This window comes from Hetaerina americana, unplaced genomic scaffold, assembly GCF_022747635.1.
Source record: "Hetaerina americana unplaced genomic scaffold, ioHetAmer1.1.p SCAF_1, whole genome shotgun sequence".
In the NCBI taxonomy this organism is placed as follows: domain Eukaryota; kingdom Metazoa; phylum Arthropoda; class Insecta; order Odonata; family Calopterygidae; genus Hetaerina; species Hetaerina americana.
Window position 1 is genome coordinate 21,700,688 of NW_027286069.1, and position 21,606 is coordinate 21,722,293.

General features: G+C 41.4%; 1 protein-coding gene across 4 annotated transcripts in view; it reads right to left on the reverse strand.

Moving 5' to 3' along the window:
- The window catches only part of LOC139689136 (uncharacterized), a 330,286-nt gene that overhangs the window by 208,262 nt on the left and 100,418 nt on the right, over window positions 1–21,606 (reverse strand). The window lies entirely within an intron of this gene.

Here is a 21,606-nt window from a genome sequence, read left to right on the forward strand (position 1 = left end):
TGAATATATTTTGAAAAATGACGACCGATTTGTCGCCAAATGTCAACAGTAACGCACGCTAAGCTACTCTTTTAAGATAAGTGCGATGAGAGTTAAGTCGAAGTATTTTACCAATTGTGGATAGATTTCGGACGGTCTCCAACGACTATTCATTATTTGTTGATTTACCGTTCAATGAAAGTTTTGATTGTACGTAAGAGTGAAAATCGTTAAATTTCTTAGCTTTGCCTGAGAAGACTCGCACCCTTCACTACATTGAGCTCTTCTTCAATTTCAAACTCCCTTCATCCGTCATACAAGCTTATCTTACACTTTTCTTACCCCTTTCTCGTTCTTCTAAGTTTCTCCCTCAATATCACAGCCTTCAACATCCCACTGTCAAATCAAAACGCTCTGCATCCATCTTTCCTGCCTCCTTTGTATTTCTCCCTCTCCTCCCCAATCATCATTCTCGGCACTATCTCGTTTGTTTTTCTCTCTGTCCATTTCACCTTCTTCTTCCTTTTCCACACCTATATCTCAAAGAGTCTCCCATCTATTACGCATATAATCCTGCTTCAATGGACATGTTTCTGCACCATACAAAACCAAGCTCCATATAAAAAGTTTTTTTCTCTCCATAAAAAGTCTTTTTCTTAACATCCTTAATCAACGTCCCTCTAGTCGATTCCCTCCTCCTAGTCAAAGTTATGAAACTATTGTAACGTACAACAAGAACTCCCTCTTCTTTTCCTTATATCCTTTCCACCTTCAGTTTTTCATGTCATCTTAAAGACTTTTCTCTTCCTATCTGCTTACCAAAAATTCTCCCTTCTATCACGCTCTTCAATATGCCATTTCCTCACGATATCCCCTTCATTCGCTTTTCCCGCATTTCAAAGGTATCCTCTGGAAAAACTTCAGCTTTTAAATTTTTCCGACAAATGAAGTCTTGTAAGGCAAAAATATTCAGCAAAATGAATTCGCGGAGTTTTTTCGACGCCCATGTAAAAGATAATTGGCCAATTAAAGCATTGAAACAAAACTGAGTGTTTAGGCTGCATCAATCGTGGAAGATCGTTCCATAAAAACAAAACGGAAGGATTGAAAGGGTTTTAAGGCACGATGGTCTAAGAAAAAGGAAAACAATGAGGAAGAACTCTTAAGAGAGGTGTGTTCAGCAAGTACGTTGGATTGTATGTTTTGTTAGTGGCCTAAATTTTAGATACCAGAGTATCTCGTTCTCAGAGGTTTGTACGTAGGTCATGAAAATATAGGACCCTGTGGACCTGGGACGATCAAGTTGCCGAGGGGAATAATGTACCAGTTTCCCACCCCGAGGACTCGGGTTCCAGCCTCGGAGGTGACATAATATTACACAAAGGAATCTCTATCCTTTAATGTGGTGCCACGTAAAGAGCACCTCAATTGAAACACGCCGTCCGTCGGATGGGACGTTTGACTGAGTAACCCTTGGGCGCCATTCGTTTAATAGAGTAGTCTAATCCCAAAGTTTTGGGCCTCTCTCTCTCTATCGATTCTTAACACAGCACTCCTCGGAAATCTTTTACTTCTATCCCAAATTATCCCCTTAATGGCGTAAATTTGACCTTAGCTGAAGATCTCAACCTTCAAAAAACGACTTCTATTTCGCCGTGGATGGTCCTGGAGAGGGTGAGGTGGTGGGGTGGAGTTGGGGTGGAGAGAGAAACAGGAGAACCTTTGCGGGTGCATTACACGCTGGAGCCTCAAGGAAACGGTCACGACGACGTCACAATGCGATCGATGAGCCGAGAGGCTCGTCACGGAGGTGCAACGTCGCACGGACGTTTAGACAATCCGAATCGATACGCCAGTGCCGTCGATTGCACATCGACGGCACTGACCTTTCGAGAGAGAGAGAGAGATCGACTCAAGGGGGGGGGGTGCTGGTGGGTCTAGAAACCATCTATAAGGAGGCGGAAGCGAGAAACGAAGGAGTAACAATCGGAAGGAGGAGGCGTAGGGGAAGAAAGACGATAGAGAGAGAGAGAGAAGAGGGCATTGCTCGGGGTGACTTTTCAAGGACGGAGAGACGTGAGTGTGCCTCTGTGTGTGTGTGTGCTGCATCTCGATTCTATCACGCATGCGAAACGAGTGGGCGGTCGGAGAAGAGGGGAGGGGAGAGCCGAAAAGGCACGCGCGACTCTTCGGAGCACGCGGGGGCGAAATCCGCTTGCTTCGCACCTTCCCAGGGCGGTCGCTGGAGAAGGGAGGAGGGAGGGGGTTGGGGGTGGAGCGGGGCGTGATTTGGGGCAATTATTCCCCTACCCCCTCCCCCCACCTCTTTTGCCCCCTCTATCTTTCCTTCTTCATCAGATGGGTAGTGGCGGGTACGAAATGCATTCACTTTGTTTTCATGAAGACTAATCCAACAGTCAACGGTCGAGATTTTGGACGGATTGATCACTAGTAAATAAATTTTTAAACGTAAGCGTAAGTCAACTTTTAATTTCCTGTACTTATGGAGCAAGTTATCATGCTTGGAATGCGCAATGTGTACTTTACATCTAATACCTTGAAAAGAGAAAATCTATCAATAGCGACTATTGCATTGGGTAATTGGCGCTTTTGTAGGACGATATCGCAAAAAAACGACCGCCCATTAAGAAGAAAAAAATCATTTTTCATCAAGACCAATCGCCGTGCCACAAGTCAATGAAAACGATGGCCAAATTGAACGAGTTGGGCTTCAGTCTGCTTCCCCCCCCCCACCATACTCTCATAGATCCCCCCTAGCCCCCCAGCAACTACTGGCTGTTGGCTGATGTCAAAAAGATGGGCTTCAAATCTGCTTCCACGCCCATCATACTCTTATAGATCTAGACCCAAGCAACTACTGGCTGTTGGCTGATCTCAAAAAGATGCTTCAGGGAAAAAGATTTGGCTCGAATTAGGAAGTCATCGCTGATTAACTGAAGCTTATTTTGAGGCTAAGAGCAAATCTTCGTCGAAAATCAATCAAAAGCTACGTTTAGTTTTTAGAAACAGGACAGAACCCCTTGTAAATTTAATGACAGGGGAAGTCAAGTAGAAGAGTTTTGCTACCTTGGGAGTGCAATTACAAGAGACAACAGGTGCACCTCTGCAGTGAAAAGAAGGATAGTCTTGTCGAAGAAGTCATATGAAAATAAAGAGAATCTTTCAATAAAAAAACATTGGAAATTTGAAAATCCATTGCATACACCTTAATATGAAGTACATTATTATATTATGTGAATCTTGGACATTGGAGAAGAGGGAAGAATCTCGGTTGGAAGCAATGGAAATGTGGATTTGGAGAAGAAAAACAAGAACAAGATGGATGGACAAGAAATGCAACATGAAAAGGATCGAGAGATATCAAAGAGGAAAGGAATTAAATAAAAGAGATGGAGAATAGGGAAACTAAATTTGTTTTTCATGTTCTCAGATATAGCAATTTCCTGGAAAATAAAATGAAGGTGAAAATAATAGGAAAAAATAGAAAGAGGAAAGAAAAGGAAGAAATTCATTGATGATATAAAAAGTACTGTGAGAGTAAAAACATAAAAGGAACTGAAAATAATAGCAATTGAGAGAGACCAATGGCTGCAACGACAAGGTACCGCCTTCAAAAGATGTTGATGGTGATTCATAAATATATAAAACTTCATTTTTGTGCCACTAACAATTTGGTTATGGAAATATCGCACATAAGACGCGTTCGTCTAACTGTCAGTTACTTCAAATCCACTTCGAAACGTCGATTATTTCCCGAAAATCACTGTCCAATGTGTTCCTCATTTTCTCAACTACAGTTCTGGCCCATGTCACATAATCCAATTCCCCAATGTGAAGAAACACTTTCGTGGCAACCGCTATTCATCATCAGAAGCAGACATAGGCGAACTGAACGTGTTTCAACTGGCAACAGCTTCTGCTGACGTAATACTGGAGTCAAATCAATTCAACTTGTATGACCAACACATTACACATTAAGCCAACGATATGATGATAAATAAAATCTATGTGTAATGAAGTACGCGATTCAAAACATCCATGATTACTCTTTTTTTTTTAAAAACCTCGTGCATACATTTCAACATACTATTAACTTGAAAATGCAATATATTTGGGTCAAAAAATCCATGACCTTGGTGGAGGGGGGGAAATTCAGGACCCGAGGTTTAGTAGGCGAAGGTATGACCTGAGCAACCTGACCAATATCGATATTTCTAGAGCATTATCACGTACAAAAACGAGGTATAAATATCAAAGCCGGTTGATATTACTTCTCTAGATGCGGAAAACTATAAAATCTCCTCGTATCATAATTACGACGCTGATTACGGATCATGGCAAAAACAGATAGCTACTCTCCCTTTATTTAGTTGATAGATTTGATATTTTGGAAACTATAAAAAACTTACAATAGGCTTAATAATTTATTCATCGTATTCTATAGGTTTAAAAATATAATTTCATTACTTAGGTCCCCTTCAAATGAATTTCATTACAGTATTTTATTCATTTCTAAGTTTTTTGATGGACTAGGAGGATACTATGTTTGCCCATCGACTGACCTCGTGTCCCCTCGGTTGGTCCTCAGTGAGTTGGCGCATTTACATAGCAGACATTTGAAGTAAGAGAATGAACCCACTTTCAGGTAACATATCGAAATAATCCAGTCAAGGAAAATCATTATCGATATATTTCATACCGTTAAGTGATTCGATACAACATGACAGCATTGGTATTAAATCAATATATCAAATTATTATGTCCAGTGAGTTTAAAAGTTTCGATTGTGTTACGATTTATAGATATTATTCAGATGTATTGGTAAAAACTGATTTTAACCTCGATGTATCGACAATTTCCAAGTAACTATTGGGTTCTAATATGTTCATAATACACCAAAATATCGATTTTAATTCAATTAATCGATTGTGTTCCGCCAGAATGATTAAAAAACACAGCTTTTTTAATGGCAACGTAGTCCAGTGAGTCCAGAAACCCCCTCGGACTTAGGAAAGCACATCGCCCGCCGCACAAAAGAGCATTCTGTTACTCCGATCTCCCAAGGAGGCGGCGGAACTCAGGAGCGATCCACCGGCGAGATTTGTGTTCAGAGGAGCGACGCGTATTTATTTTCGGAACTCTGACGCTTCGACGCATTCGGGAGAAGGAAAAATGAAAGGGTGAGGGCCATTGCCGAACCACTGCGAGAGAGAGAGAGGGTAGGAAGGTGGATCGGCGGGGAGGAGAGGGAGAGAGGGGGGGGGCGGAGTGTGAGTAGAGTCCTGAGACTAGGAGTCACCAAAGTGGCTGTCGAAATGGGAAATTGAATCGCTATTATCGATACGAATGTATCGATATGCCATTTCACTGGTGATGTCGCAATAATCGCTATCATCGATCTATTTGAATGCTATAGAATATATAACTTTCAAACTGATTTAATATTGTAGAGTAGATGTAGTGTTAAATCGAATCATAACAATAACTATTATTATTATTACTATTAATGGGTGATCATACCAGAAACAATTATAATATTCCCCGCCGGTAGAGATATAAGGGGTCATCAGAGCGCACAAGACCATTCACCAAGTCAAGGTTTTAGCCCATGGGGAGGGTTATCAGATGATTATCGAATGAAAATCATCGATACAGACTCTCCCACCCTCCCCACCATCTCTCAAGTGGAAGTCGACTGGTGATTGTGGTGTCGAAGAAGATGAGAAGTGGGTGCGAGAGGATGGAGGAGCAGGACGAGACCCAATTCCTTCCCACCCCCGTCCTCTTAACGTTCCCATAGACAGGGTGGAAATTTCCACTCGGAATAGCGGAAGAGGTTAAAGGGGTGGGCCGAGTGGGGGGGGAGGGATTGAAGGCATCGCCCAACACCGGACATCACCCCTCGTCTCAACTGGGCCACGACGCCAGCGAAACGCCGCCCCCCAGACGTGCGCCCTTGGTAGGCGATGTATGAGGAGAGCAGAGTCCGAGGCGGGCGCAGAGACAAGACAGGTGGAGGAGGACTCAAGACGGAGGAAGCGGGGGGGTGGGGGAGTAGGGGAGGGTCCCGTAGAAGGGTGTTTCGGGGAGGGAATGAATGAATGGCACTCCGCCGACGCTTTTCGGACAGATGTTTCGCGAAGACCGTCAGGTGCGGATTCGCGGCGAGACCGCGCGATCGATACGGAATTCCCCGCCGCCGTCGCTGACCGCGGTCGAACGCAGCTGAGTGTTGTCTCCGACGGCAGAAGGCAGAAACGTTCAGCCGCCAAGTCGAGGTGTTCCGACGGTCGACGGTTTTTCAGCACCGCAGTGTCAAAATTCAACAGCGGGGAAGTCACCCTACCGTCCCTCCACGCTTCAAACATTATCTAAAGCCACTGCGCAATCATTTTAGACCGCAAAAACGCCTTAGAATTACGACTATGCAATTTAATGACTATCTTCCCTAAGTGACGCCCAGGCAGCCAAGTTGTTAGAGCTGATTATAATCCGGCGGGTCTAATTCGGGCTGTAGCAGTTGTAGGATCAATGGTGTAGCAACCGAGGGCTGAGGTAATTATGAACTATTATGTGGTTAATGTGGTCCAGATAACCCAGGGATTGGGGGAAGAATGGGCGGTCGGTAATAATATCACTAAACTCAGTCATTAGCCTGCTCTATAAAATGAAAATCGCCAAGGGGTCATACAATTAAACAGCCCATCCGACGGACGGTGTACCTCACTTGAAGTGCCCTCCCAAGTAACACCCCAATAAGAAAATCAGGACACCACTGCATTTTCCGCCACGAATCCGGGAACTCAGAATTGGGAGCCGGTATACTGGTCATCGCGCTAATCCAAACACATACTACGCCCCTGGATAAATCCTCAGTCATTCTGGACACCATAGAGTTTCCCTGGTCACCCTATGGATTGGTGGCCTATTTGGGTCACAGACTTTTCAGGTTTAAACGAAACAGTGACACACTAAAAGGAACAACACAGAAAAATGTGCCAATTTTACACGGCGTATGATTGAGCTCCACCATTACCTATCAAAATCAACATTCAGGTCGATCACTGTAGCTCGGTTTTGGATTTTGTCACAGATTAATTTTACTCTCCCACACCCATATTTTCACGAACGATCTCGACGTGGACGATGGCAATTTTGAATATGAATTGTTTTTCCATATAACCTTCATCATTCTCCATTCACATTTACTGTGTTTATATATATAATACATATATATAATATATATATATACATATATATATATATATATATATATATATATATATATATATATATATATATATATATATATAATTACATTCAGATTCTGATGATGACGGACGTGCCGTCGAAACGTCTAAACTACATATGTGAGTGTCCTTTATTAGAGTTTCTACGTTTAAATGTCTTAATCAATGTTTTTTATAGTTGTGCGTCGACGAAGAGCGTTCTATTTCGATGATATATATATGGACTCAAATATTTGAAGTATTAATTTAAATCCTAACTTAAAAACCCCTACGCTAGCCTCTAGACTAAAGCCTGGAAAACGTTTCGGCCAGATTGATTTGTTCCACACATTTTCACACGCTCGGCAGTTTTAATGTTTGGTACATTACAGTCTTAAAATAGAACAGGTTACTTTGAAACTTTGTGGTATTCCATCCTAATTTGATTATTATAATAAACTTTGACGAAGATACCACGGTTTAAATAATCATTAGCACAATCCATGCTTAAATGCTTAAGCAACGGGAGGAGCTTAATGGATTAAAAAATAATTATCTATTTCAATAAAATTCGTAAAAATTTATTAAAATTATTTTAGTGTTTTACTGGAAAAATTTCACCTTCTTCAGCACCGTTGGTTTTGTACGTTTAAGAAGCTTTTATTACTCCGCCCGCCCGCCTCTCTGGAAATACCGCAACGTTTCGTTCGCGTGAATAGATTTCTGAAATGCTTGAATATATTTTATCCGATGCACATATGCGCATGAAGTTAACAAGTAAGTGATTAATGAAAAGTGTTACTGAGTTTCATGCATCATAAAATGCAAGTGCTAATCTTATATATATATATATATATATATATATATATATATATATATATATATATATATATATATATATATTGTCTCACTTGAAGAAGGCCTCTGAGAAGGCCGAAAGCTCGAACAATTTACCGTGTGAGTGTCCTTTTAAATGTTGCTATTCTATTTGTGTTCTATTGTGCCGTCCCATTATTATAAATAAATAAATATATATATATATATATATATATATATATATATATATATATATATATATATATATATATATATATATATATATATATATATCTCACGACCATATTTACTCGAACAAGTTATAAATAGAACTTATCAACAGTCATGCGTCACATACTCCGCGTGCAAATCGCATTAATCATTTGAATATTTCCATTAAACCCCGTTCCGTTGTCACATAAATTTCTCAATTCAAACGAGCCTGGGTGGAATTTTGGGAAAGCTGAAGTCGGCGATTAATTATAAACGCTGTGGAAACCCAGGAGTCTTCAAGAGACTCCTTGACCGTTTAATTTGAAGAGGGAGAAGGGGACTGTGCAGGCAGACCACCACCAACCAACCCTTCATCCCTCCACTTCAACGCCGGATCGAGAAACTGCAGAGTTGAGGGACAACAAAGAAAAGAGACGACCAAACCAACCGCTGTTTAATCGCTATCTTCGCACCCACTCCTCACACACACACACACACACACACACCCCCAGAGGCCACCCACCCCACCCTTTCCCTCCCCCTCCCATTTCCCTCTCCCCACATCAACAACCCACCTCCCTCCTCCCCCACATCTCTCCCTCTCTAACGAAACTTTTTATCTAAATATAAATGCGGGGGGATTCCAGGAAGGAAGAGACGCAGTTGGCGAAGACGAAGAGTGTGAGAGAGCAAGGATGTGCCCCCAAGTCCAGCGAAGGGGGAGAGGAGCGAGCAAAAGGAAGGAGGAAGGAAGAGAGGAGGAGAGGCAAGGAGAGGGGAAGAAGAGGAGAGGAGAAGGCAGAAGAGGGGAAGAAGAGGAGAGGAGAAGGCAGAAGAGGGGAAGAAGAGGAAGCAGAGAAGAAGAGGAAGAGAATGAGAGAAAGAGAGGAGGAGGAGGGGGAGTAGGAAGAGGAGAGAAGAGGGCAGAAGTGAGGAAGAAGAAGGAGAGAAGAAAAAGAAGAGGAAGAGAATGAGAGGAAGAGAAGGGGGAAGAAAGAAGAGGGCAGAAGAGAGGAGGAAGAGAAAGAGAGGAGGAAGTGGAAGAGAGGAGTAAGAGGAAGAAAAGGGTAGGATGAGGAAGATGGTGAGAGGAGGAAGTAGAGATAGAGGGGAGGAAGAGGATAGAAGGAAGAAGATGGAAGAAAGAAATTTGGTGGAAAAGGAAAGGAGGAAGAAGAAGGGAGGACGGGGGAGCATGATGAAGAAGAGAACAATAGGACAGATCAATGGGAGTAGTAAGGAAAAAAATGGCTCGAAGAAAATAGGAATAAGAATATAGGAGGAAGAAGTTAGAAAGAGAAGATCAAATAGGAGAGGAGAATGAAATGAGAGTAGGAGGAGAAGTGGAAGAAGATGCGAGCAATAGGAGAAGAGGAGGAAGAAGATGAGAAGAAGAAAATAGGAGCAAGAAGATAGGAGGACGAAGATGAGAGGAGAATGATAGAGAAGGGAGAGAAGAGAGGAGGAGATGGAGAGATATAAGGGTAGAAAAAGATAGGAGGAATAATTGATGAAGAGGAGAGAAGAAGAACGTAGAAGGACGGAAAAGGAGAGAAGAAATAAGAGAAAAGAAGAATGAAATGTGGAAAAGAGAGATGAGAGAGAGGAGGGAATGTGGAGTAAGCGATGAAGAAGGGACTAGGAGGGGAAGGGGAGGAGGAGGAATAGGGAAATAAGAGAACAGGAGTAGGAGGTGGGGACCGTGCAGTGGAGTGGGTAGGTGTTTGTGAGTGTGGAGGGGAGGAGAGGGGGCGGGGGATGAGGGGGGGTGGGATGGAGGAGGAAGAGGGGGAATGGGTGGTGCCACGGAATTCGGTCGGGGTGGAATGCCGGCGGTCCTCGCCCACGACGCCCTCGGTCGTGTTTTCGGCACGTTCGCGCGCCAGGCTTAAAATGCACACCAGTCCCTTTTGGTCTCCGGTTGCTAATCACGTTTCCGGCGTCGTGATTACCAGTGTCACATTGCACCCCAGTCAAAATATCAAAGGCTGACGTTATTCCGAGGTTCAGTGCTGGGAAAAAAAAAACTACTGGAGATCATCACAATAATGCGGGAAATCCAGTGACTGGAGAGACAAGACCACAGACTGATTACGTGCAATAGAAGTGCTTTACTTTAAACTATTAATCATAGAATTATACTACAACGCTGCTCAGTCATACTGCTAATGAAAAGTAGTTCTCAAGGTAAAGATTAAATAAAATTAACTTGAAAATGAGATGTCCTTGACCTAGACCCGAATCACAGGCCTTCAGTTCGCCTTGTCGATACTTTACAAAGTTGATAGCGCATAGTTCGTATCCAAAGAAGATTTTTTCAACTTTTTTTCTCATTGCAATACTTCCATCTTCTCTATTAGCCTACTGTTCTTCTTTCATGTCCGTGTTAATCCCTGAATATGAAATGAATTTTCATTCACATCGAAATGGCCAAAAGGAAAAGGGAAAGGAAACAGCTCCCTAACGCCATCTCTTGGCCAAAGAATTGGGACACTTGGTTGCATAAAGACCCCGCAGATTTCAGTTTGAATTACGTTCCCATCTCAAGTGGTTAGAGGATCGACCCCGCAAGTCGAAAGATCCGATGCTCAAGTCCCGGTCAAGGCAATTTTTTTTGCGCTAGTGACCTGCTCGATTCCACCTTCCCCACCTCTCCTGTGTTCGTCCTTTATATCTGTTCCTATCCGTTTTCCTTACATACATATACATATATATATATATATATATATATATATATATATATATATATATATATACATATATATATGTGTGGGTGTGTGTGTGTATCATCTTCAAAAGGTGACAACTCTTATCTCCTTGCTCCGCTGACGCCAGGAGATTAATCTAAACGACGCGATAAATAAGCCGATTCAAAGAATTAAAATTATCAGAAACAAGAGCTTTAGAATGAAATTACATTCATATTTTATCAAAAAAATAACCCAAATTGGTGTGCTTCAAACTTTTACCTTCAAGAAACACTAAAGCATGACTCATTACGTTTTACCCAATTTGCTATTGCGAGAGATGGTTTTATGCCTTAATCAAACAATATAATGATATACTATAGTTAAAACTAATACTAAATATGAAATTCTGGCACTTAAAAGGTAAAAACTTCATAGACACCACCTGAACATGCTCAAAAATATTACTCCAATATTGTACCCAGGGAATTATGCAATGATAAGATTTCCAGAATCAAAACCAGGTTCACTCCACGGTACTGTACCCTTTATGGCTTAGGTGCATGTGAATCGATAATTATCGGGAAAAAGACCAATTACATAAAATCCCTCTAAATATTACAGGCAGTAATTTCACACGATACACAACCGTATCGTCAACATTAGGCCGACACTTATCAATTCCTTATACAAGAGGTGTAGGCCGACACTTAACAATTCCTTATACAATAGTTGTAAAAATGGAGAAACAGTAAATAGAACTACTCATGAATCAACGCCACGAGTTGAAAACGAGTAAGAGTCAGTCTCTATTAGCATGCCAAAGATTTCCCGCATATTCCCTAGTTCCAGAATTACTTCTCAACCCAGTTGCAATTTTTTTTCCCAATTCTATTCAGTAGTTCGCCCAGAATGCATAGGGTAGTATTATTATTACACCCTGTAACGCATGTAACCTCATTGTTGGACCTTAGTTACACAGTTTGAATGATATGCGGGTTGCTCAGTTAAGAGAGAGAGAGAGTGCATTTTTTTCCCAACATTAACAATTAGGCAAATGTTTGCTTTTAAGATAATTTTTTTCAACGTAATGATTAATGGTAATGGTTTAACGTAATGGTTTGCGATTTGAATCATTTTCAGTTCGTCTATTCCTGTTTCGGTAAATGAAAAAAAGGAAGAGGAGAGGAAAATCAATAGGTCAAATGCATCTGGATTCCACTTGGTTGATGAGGACCACACTTAACATTGATTTTCGCGAAATAGATGATCGTCATTCATGATGTTGACTTAAAAACTAGAATTTGAGTAATATTTGTGAGTGATGTTGCACGCCTGATGTAGAACCACGCCTGATCACACGCTCTAGCTGTTGGCAACCATGTAAATGAAGATGTACACTCCAGAAAGATACCGTGAAAATTAATCAAATTCTCATCTCCTTAAGGCGATGACATTTCCCATTAAGAATTCTCCCTGTATGCTAACGAATGGATTTAAGGAGGAACAAACAACCCTAAGGGAATGGTATTTTTATCATCCATTGTCACCATTGCATTCCTTTTTTTATGCATTCACGACGGAGACAGAGGAAAAAAAACGAAGCACCCGATTTCAAGAAACAGAAGGAGTAGTCAAGAGAGCTAACCCCCAGAATCTTTACCAAAGTTTCCCAGGATATTTTTCTCAGCAGGAAGCTCTAAAATAATTTCGAGGCGAGGGAAGGCGGGAGATCAAGGTGGGAATCAAGGCAAGAGGAATGGAAACATGCCCACGGAATCCTCGCCGCTTCAGAAACGATAGTGTCCCGGCAGTTGCAGCTCAGTGTCCCGGCAAAACACCCAGCGTCGAACCGGGAGGATTTTCACTGAGCGTCGACAGTCGAAGCAGGCCTGGCACACTCATTAAATCCATATCGGATTTCTTCAAAAATCGTCCCTGGACACTCCTCTGAACATTCCTCGGACAAAAGGACCCAAAATGACTCGTTTAGGATTCAGCCGGCGTGCGACTCCACAGAAAGTCTGTGAACCACTGCTGCTGATCCAGGGGGGAGAAGAAAAATTTTTGGAAGAGCCTGGAGGGAGGGATCACCAATTTTGGAACTGTTCCAAGGCCTCCGGGACACCTTAATCCGGTTCTGGGACGAGGGAATCTTCTCTTGAAAAATCTTGATACATATACACACAAGTTGTGACAGTGAGAGACTGCGGTCTGGTTTTTAACCCCATCACCCCAGACTCCACATGCAGACGCGTTTCATTGGAACCAATTTCTCGGAAAAACTGAATGTGTCCAAAAATGAGGATTTACTATAGATGAGGGGGCGTGTGGCGGAGGGTGCTAGGGCACCAACGATACATGACTCCATTGGTTCGAACATACCAACATAGGCTAGCTCATATGAAATAAACTCAATCGCACATAGAATTCTCTGTATATATATATATGTATACGCATATTTATATAGATATAAATATATAAATAAATATATATATATACATATATATGTATATATATATATATATAATTATATATATATATGTATATATTTATATACACACACATATATCATGCAATAGTGCTTAACAACTGGAACAAATTCTAGGAAAGATGAATCCAGAGCATTCTGATTGTCGATTGGATGCAGTAGACAGTAACGGAAGGGATAATGTTAGGTAAATGAGGAAGGACAAAGGATTTTGGACGAAATGAAGCGGGAAATGAAGCATTTGGAATTGAAGAGGAGCCTAGAGTAACATATAACAGAAATAATATTGTTCACACCCGCAAAGAATACATAGCCCCAGCATTTCATTCCTCAATCTAACTTTTTTCATCAAAATTATAAGAAATTTTTATGACATTCTGCGTATGCTTGCGTTCAATTAACCAATTTCGGGATTTATTTAGCAAGATTTTCAACGAAATTCACAACGGGCACCCATTAACAAAATCTTTTTCCGATGAGGACCGTGTTATGCTTCAGGGTATTGTGGATGCTGCAAGGCGTTACCATTGTCCACCCGAACGATCTCATGTCCTCCTTACGGCGAAGGGGATTCCCTTGAGTGGCGTAAACGATGGAACAACATCAACTGCCCACTCGTCAAAGCCGGTTTACAAAATCGCAATAATTTAGCGGAGATGTTTGCATGTGTATATATATACGTACCTTGCGAATTTGCAGGACCTCGTTCTTTTGTGAGTAACCTTCACACTCGCCGATTTTTATGGGTTACACGCCACGCGGTCGGCCAAATTCAAGGAGGGAGAGCGCAGAATCTCGCGGGAGCGATGAAATCGGCCCAACCACCGCGCACACACACGCGCGCGCGAACGAAGGAACTGGTGTCAAACGACCGACTGGTTGAATGGAACACGGCCCGAAACTCACTCTCACTGAGGTCCGTCCACATACAGGTATATATCTCGCACAAATATTTCTCCTTTCCGCAAAGGTAGCCACTCCCCTTGGTAGAATACTTCCTTCGTTCGCGCGGGGAGGTGGAGGGGATGTCCCAAACTTCGCACCCGTGTAAAAGAAGGGAGCTAAGAGCCGAATCTTATGAAAGGTCGGTCGGGAGGATGCGCTGACGAATGGACCGAGATTTCGTCGACGTCTCGCATTTATTTCCGCAATCGGATGTGATGATGAGTTCGAGGGGGATGTTTGGGATGGGAGTTAATCGGCAGAAGGGTGGGGTGGGGTGGGAGGGCAAGAGGGGGGGGCAAGGAGGGAGTGGAGGCGATAGAGGGAAAGGGGAAACCGTGTGGGCGGCGGAAGACTGAGAGAAGGTGATTATCGCGCGCGGAAGTAAAGGGGATCCCCGATCTCCTGAGATGGTTATCTTCCGAGGGGTGGGCAAGGGAGGGGTGACTGATAAGTCATCATCTCGTTGGAATGTGAGAGAGGCTGGGCCGGCCGACTGACTGGTTCGTCTTTAGCGAGACGGATTAAAAAAAAATATTTTTATTCACTTCGGCTACTTTGGATTAAGTCGACGAGTTACAAGCTTTGGAACATGCTGCGACAACTGTTATACAAATGCTCTATAAAAAAAACTGGAACGTATTAAAAATTAAAATTAAAAAACCTGTATCCATTCATTCATTCATTCGATGTATCCAAACCAATTCAATATTATAGACTGTTGTCTCTTACGTATCAAGAGAGAGCTTCCTTTGGGTATTTAGGTTTTTGAGACGTGTCGTTTTTGGAGTCGTAAATGTTTTTTTTTGGGATTGCGGTGTTTTCCTTGCTTCGTTTCAATTGAAAAGAGTTTCGTTTCCGACTCCTGTAAACTTCTTCAGGTTCAAGTGATTTGCAAGTGAAAGCGGGAAACTACTTTGTTAACTGAAACAACGTAAGAGACTGGTTCCGGAATTAATATTAATCCTCGAATTTCCTCTTTATTTTTTCCGGCATTATTTTCTTCCTTCACTTCTTCGTAACTTCCACCTGTCTTCATATTGTAAGTAACACTCTTCTATGCTCTACCACGTTTACATTATAAAGTTCTCCTTTCTATATCACGGCATTCAATGTTCCCCTACATGTTTCATAATTTCCTCAATCCACTCTGCCTAACTTTATTGGATTTCTCCCTCTAACTTCCTCCTTTGGCCCATTCTATTGAAACAAAGATTTCTTCCTTTTTCTCCCTCTATATCCAACTAATTTTCTTCATTTTCCGCCACAACTAAAACCCAATTAAGACTCCAATCTAAGCTCATCCTTTTATTACCTCTGAAAATCCGTAAAACTATGCATCTCGAATAATCTTTTCTTTACATCTTTATTCAAGTGTATCCGCCATTAATTCTCTTCTTCTTCTTCTACAAATGCATCTTTCATCAAAACAACTCTTTTCTTAATATGCCAGATCCCACACTCATTTATTTCCCTATAAAATACCCACCTAATGGATTAACTTCTCCATCTACACTATTTTTTAATATTTCCTACTTGAAAGTTTAACATATGAATTGAACTTTCCTACTTCGCGAGGAGATCTGGTTCATTAATTATCTATATTTGTATTTTTTTGGTACCATGTAAGCCACCGCTAGGGTGTCTGGCAGGAGGTGTTTACACACCAGACTAATTTAAACGCGAATATGTTTACCCCCCTACCGCGGTCCGACAATATTATTCTGATCCCTCATCGTTCCTGGAATAAATTACGTCTTAAATCTATCTGTTCTACACTTGATCTCTCTAATTTTATTGACATGATCTCTCCTACGGTAATACGATGGGGGCAATAATGCATTTTCGATATCACTGCTAAGGAGACGCTCTTCAAATTGTCGCAAGGGATTTTATTTCTAATTTAATCTTCGCTGCATTAAGTGATTTCCAGCCTAGCTGCTCTAATATTTAGGATACAATACTCAGTTTATCACAACAACGTTTTACAAATCTAATTCCTCTACACTGCACGAGATCCAATTCCGTAATCAATCCAACTTAGTGAGGATCCCATACACTTGCAGCATATTCTAAATGAGGCCTAACCAACGACAGATAACATTTCTCTGCACACAGCTTGGACTTCATGGTCAGCAAAACATCGCGGAACCAAACCATACAAAGGTAATTACATTACTTACGGCTTTTGCACTTGATTCTGATAATTTTCTGTGAAATAAAAACTGCTAAATAATGAAAAACATATGCTTTATAATCAGTTACGTTCGTTTTTTTTAACGGCAGTTGGGTCACGCCTCACTCAAGGGAGATCAAGGTCGCTCGCGTTCATTCCCACGTGAGGGGAAAGTGGATGGCGGCGCGACCGTAGACTAACTGCGCGCGCCGCCGCCGGGAGGGGCACGCCTGCCCCTCCCTTCCTGCGAGTGCGCCGTCGAGAGAGAGGCGCCTCTCAATCGGAGGCGGGAGAGTGGGGAAAGCGGAAAAGAAAGGTTTCGGGGAGGGATAAAGGCGCGGGGGGCGATTAAAAAAAATTTTTTATTAAAAAAAGTAAAAAGAACGGACCTCTTGTTTATGATTATTTCTTCTGACTCACATCTTTTTGGGGAAATGAGAAGACGGGAAAAATTGTGGCAGCGTCTTGGGATCTTGACATAATGCATGGAAGAAACGCGAATGCTAACTGGAGTGCCCGATGTTGGAAGGTGTAAAGGACAAGGGGGACTTGATGGTAAACGATGTCGCCGTTGGAGGCGAAAATACGACGATGCGATGGGGATACTGGGGGAACACTGGTCCGAAGCGCTATGTGTGCCATGAGTCCCTGAAACCAAGTAATACAACAGTTGATACAGATTGAACGAAGACTTAGTTACCAGTACTGGTAGTAGTTTTTAGGGGAGGCAACCGACAGCTGAGGTCATTTGCGCCATTAGGGATGGACAGGAAAGGATGAAGGGTGAATAGAATGCTTTGAGGCGTCACTTTGTGGAAGCGACTCTTATCGAAAAAGAAATACTTAGTTATTCCACTTATATTTTATCAAACACGTCCCGGGTTTCGACTTATAAAGTCGATGATGATTTTGTAAGTCGAAACCCGGGTCGTGTTTAATAAAATATAAGTGGAATAACTAAGTATTTCTTTTCAAAATGAACGTTGAAGAGAAACCCGGTGTCGGCTGTAATCTAATCTCAACGAAGGGTGCCAAGGGGTCCGAAGTTTAACGTCCCATCCGACGGACGGCATGCTCACTCAAAGTGCTCTCCAAAAAGCACCTCAAGTAGAGATCGGGATGCCACTAAAAAATATCTGCCGTCTCCGAGATTCGAACCCGGGTCCTCTCGGTGGGAAACCAGTACGTTGGCCACCGTAACATCCCGATCCCTCAGTTACCAGTACCGCGATCCTAAAACAAGTATCGATAACTCGTAGCGGATACCTAGAATACCAATCATTAGGGCCAGTAACTTGGTACCAGTACCCAGAGCACGATTTTTACTACATACTGGAAACGCTGAACCATTAGCTCGAGAAGAATTCTATAAACCGAAACCACGGCCCCAATACCTATAGAACGATTCCCAATATCTACTGGTAACTCCGTACCATTAATTATAGTAAAATCTCAAAGAACTGGTAACTCGCTACCAGTACCTAGAGTATTATTCACAAGTATCTACAAGTTATTCGTGTCCAGTTCCTAGAGAATGATCCCAAAGTACCGGTATCTTGGCAACAGTACCAAGACTATAAATCCCAAGAACTGATAACTACATACCAGTAACTAGAGTAAGAATACTAAGCCACTCTAACTCAGTAACAATAACTAGAATATGAATTATAATAACCGGTAACTCAGCACCAGTAACAAGTTAACAAATCCTAGGTATCCTAGGGAAACACTGTGCTAGTATCATGAGGAAGAATCAGGTACCAGTAGCATAGTACTAGAGCCAAGAGTACATTTCCTAAATACGGGCAAGTTGTTTCCAGTGACGGGAGTCTGATTCTTAGGCATGGGTAACTCGCTCCGGTTACATTAGTACTAATGATAATTTCCAGCAATTAGATGCAATCAGGCAATCAGTGAACAGTTGGATCCCGCAAATATGAAGTGTCCGTACAAAATAATCCACATATAAAATTAATTTCAATGAGATGCTTCATGATGAATAATTATTTGTCGGGAATAGATTTTATAAGACTGCGTTAGATCGCATCTTCTAGGATATTAATGCGAGTACAGGAAATATGAAACCCTTATTACCCTGATAATGTGTGGATTTCACACGCCGTATACGTAGATCTTACATATCTTATTAAGTGAGCTCTACCCTCACCTATCAAACCAACGTTAGGGTCGATGACTGTGATCTACGAAGACTTGCTGATTGATACAAAGAATCTTTTAAAAAATTTTTATCATGAAAGGAAAGAAAAAAAGAGTTCCAATCATTAGAGCTATTCGCATTTGAATGATAAGCTATCCCAAAATCAACTTAAGCTTGTAAATAAGATGTTAAAAACCATTCTGATTTTTTGTGAACCGATAGCCACTTATAAGTTTAAGATGGTTTATGGAAGACAACTATACTTGCTTAACATAAAGAAAGGTGTTATTCAGAGTCTTCTGTGGTCCATAGGAAATTCTTTTCTTTTAAATGATTGTAATTCGGCACCGTTTACTAAAATACGCGTACACATGGCTGCATTGTTTATACAAACGAGTGCTGTTTACAGAAACATGCGTCTGTATTGTTGCCTTGTTTATAACAACGAACCAAAATATAACCGGCACTGCCTCTACCGATGGAAATGCTTGCAAAGAAGGCTTTCCGCGGCATTATTTGAAATGCGGAAACCAGTCTCTTTCTTGAAAAAGTATCCGATTAGAAGGTGATCGCGAACTTTAGAACTGTGTGTGTTGCACATGGGAGGAGCAGCCTGATATTATACAAGAAGTGAGCAAGAAGTGAATTAAGGTATGTGTCTCCAGAGTGTTTCGTTAAAAAAAGCAGTACATCAAGGAGAAGAAACTAGTTATCATTTAAATTAACTAATATCGAAGTTACATAAAAACATATTGAAATTTCTTCAATTAAAATATTATTCCTCTTTCATAAAATCAATGTGAAACCTCAACATGCACCAAGTTGAAACTAAAGTAATGGTATGCGGTTGAAATAAGAAAGTTAATCACCAGATATGACACTTCGGAACGATTGGAAGAGTTCTACTATTCATGATCCAGGTTCACTAGCGATGGAAGAAGGACGAGAGGATATAAAATAGTAAGTACAAAGAAGACTTTCTATTAGAAGCATCAACTATTTACAGTAAACAGTGCTCGTATAGTGTAAAGGAACCGATTCAGTAAAACTTATACACAAGATTTATTAGACTTTTTTTTTAAATAATGGTTTGATAACGGTCGATTTATAAAACAGATTTTGTACGTATGTTACGAAATACATATTTCGTAACATTTCTTGGGTTTTCATTTCAAAATTCTCTTAATTCAAACTTTCCAATGGCAATTTATAGTGACTCTTGACGACATCTTGACTGTTTTGACGGCGTTAGTAAAATTCAAACGCGAAAACGTTTTGTGATGAGCTAATTTGGCATCCATACACCTTAAAGATCACGTGAACTTCTGCGTAGTCAGTGAGTGGGCGCGTGAATTGGATCTAGCGTCATTTGTCACATGCTACCGCCGATTTTTCCGTGCAGTGGATGTTTATTTAGTCTAAGGACGTTATGAATTGCATTTTCCACCTCCCCCCTCCCATTTGATAAATTTCTGCGTCTTTCGGCGTGTTATTTTTAAGTAAACCATCAGCGTCCAGACTAAAGACGCACGATAGGAAGGGATATGCGGATGTGGTGCCACTTGTGACTTCAAATGACGTTGTCCAAAAACCACTCGTGACCCACCGAGATGAGTGCATCTAGGTTCACACTGCGTCATTTGGTTTTGATTTTTGCAAAATGCATTTATACAGACACGTAAGGAAACCCAAAATATACAGCCAACGTTTAGCCATATTCAGGATCGCCCCTAGCCTATATTTGCGTATCTTCCGACCAATCCTAAAAATAAAAATGAATCTGTCTCGGTGATTGTTTTTTTACTGATTTTTGGATCAATTATGAGACTTCAGTTACGTATTGTGTATGAATACAAACATTTATGGAGAGTGTTTGAGTTGAAATCTGTGTAAGGATATTAAGAAAATTATCATCAAAAGATCGATACGGTGCGTAGTTTTCAATGGCGGGAGGCTTTTGAAATTTGGGCAAGGAGAAGGATGGAATAAGTGAAGTGGACTGAAAGGAAAAATAAACGAGGAAGTGCTAGATATGGTGGGGGAGGATTGTTGGGAGAAACAAGAAGAGGCGAGAAAGATGTGTACAAAGCATTTTGATTGGCGATAGAATGCTTAAGACTGTTATAGAGAGAGAGGATGTTGGGCAAACGAAGAAGGGGCAGGAATTAAATATTGCGCGGAATGAATGAAGTATTCGGAATTGAAGAAGGGCTTACTGTATTGTTGAGTGTCAGGCTGCGTTTTGTTACGAAAGGCAAAGGTATGTTAGAGATACTCTGTCTGTATCCATTCAAAGCCCACCTTAAACGTTAGAATACCAATGAGAAGAAACATTTATCAGTTATACGTATATCTCTCAGTGTTTCAGCCAATGTTCAATGAAAATATAGGTCGAACTCAGGCTGAAACGTCCAAATGCCTGAAGCTGTACAATTACATCATCAATGGACGCTACTTTATGAGCGATTTTGTCATTACAACGGCAGGCAAGGCGGTCGTTTGGAAAATTCATGCTTCACGAGAATGGGATTGAAATTTCAAAATCTATTTTTTGAGTCGTTACATTAAAATAATGTTTCCGAGAGTATGCCTTTGAACACACGATAAGTGAAGGGCGAAGAAAGAATCGGACGTCACAAGCAATGCACTGCCCACGACGATACGTGTCAAGACGTCTGCTCGAGATCTCGGATGAGAATGATACGATTATGAAACCCTTCAATGGAACATTTTACTTGCCGTCTTGAATGTATAATTTATTTCTGAATTTTAGTTTAAGAAGTCTTGGACAAGAAAGTTGAACGTAACTGCTCTCATGGACCCGCCGCCATGTCAGACTTTAATTACCTTGGATGACATATTTCTCGTCGAAGTTCACCTTCAGAGTTCCGCAC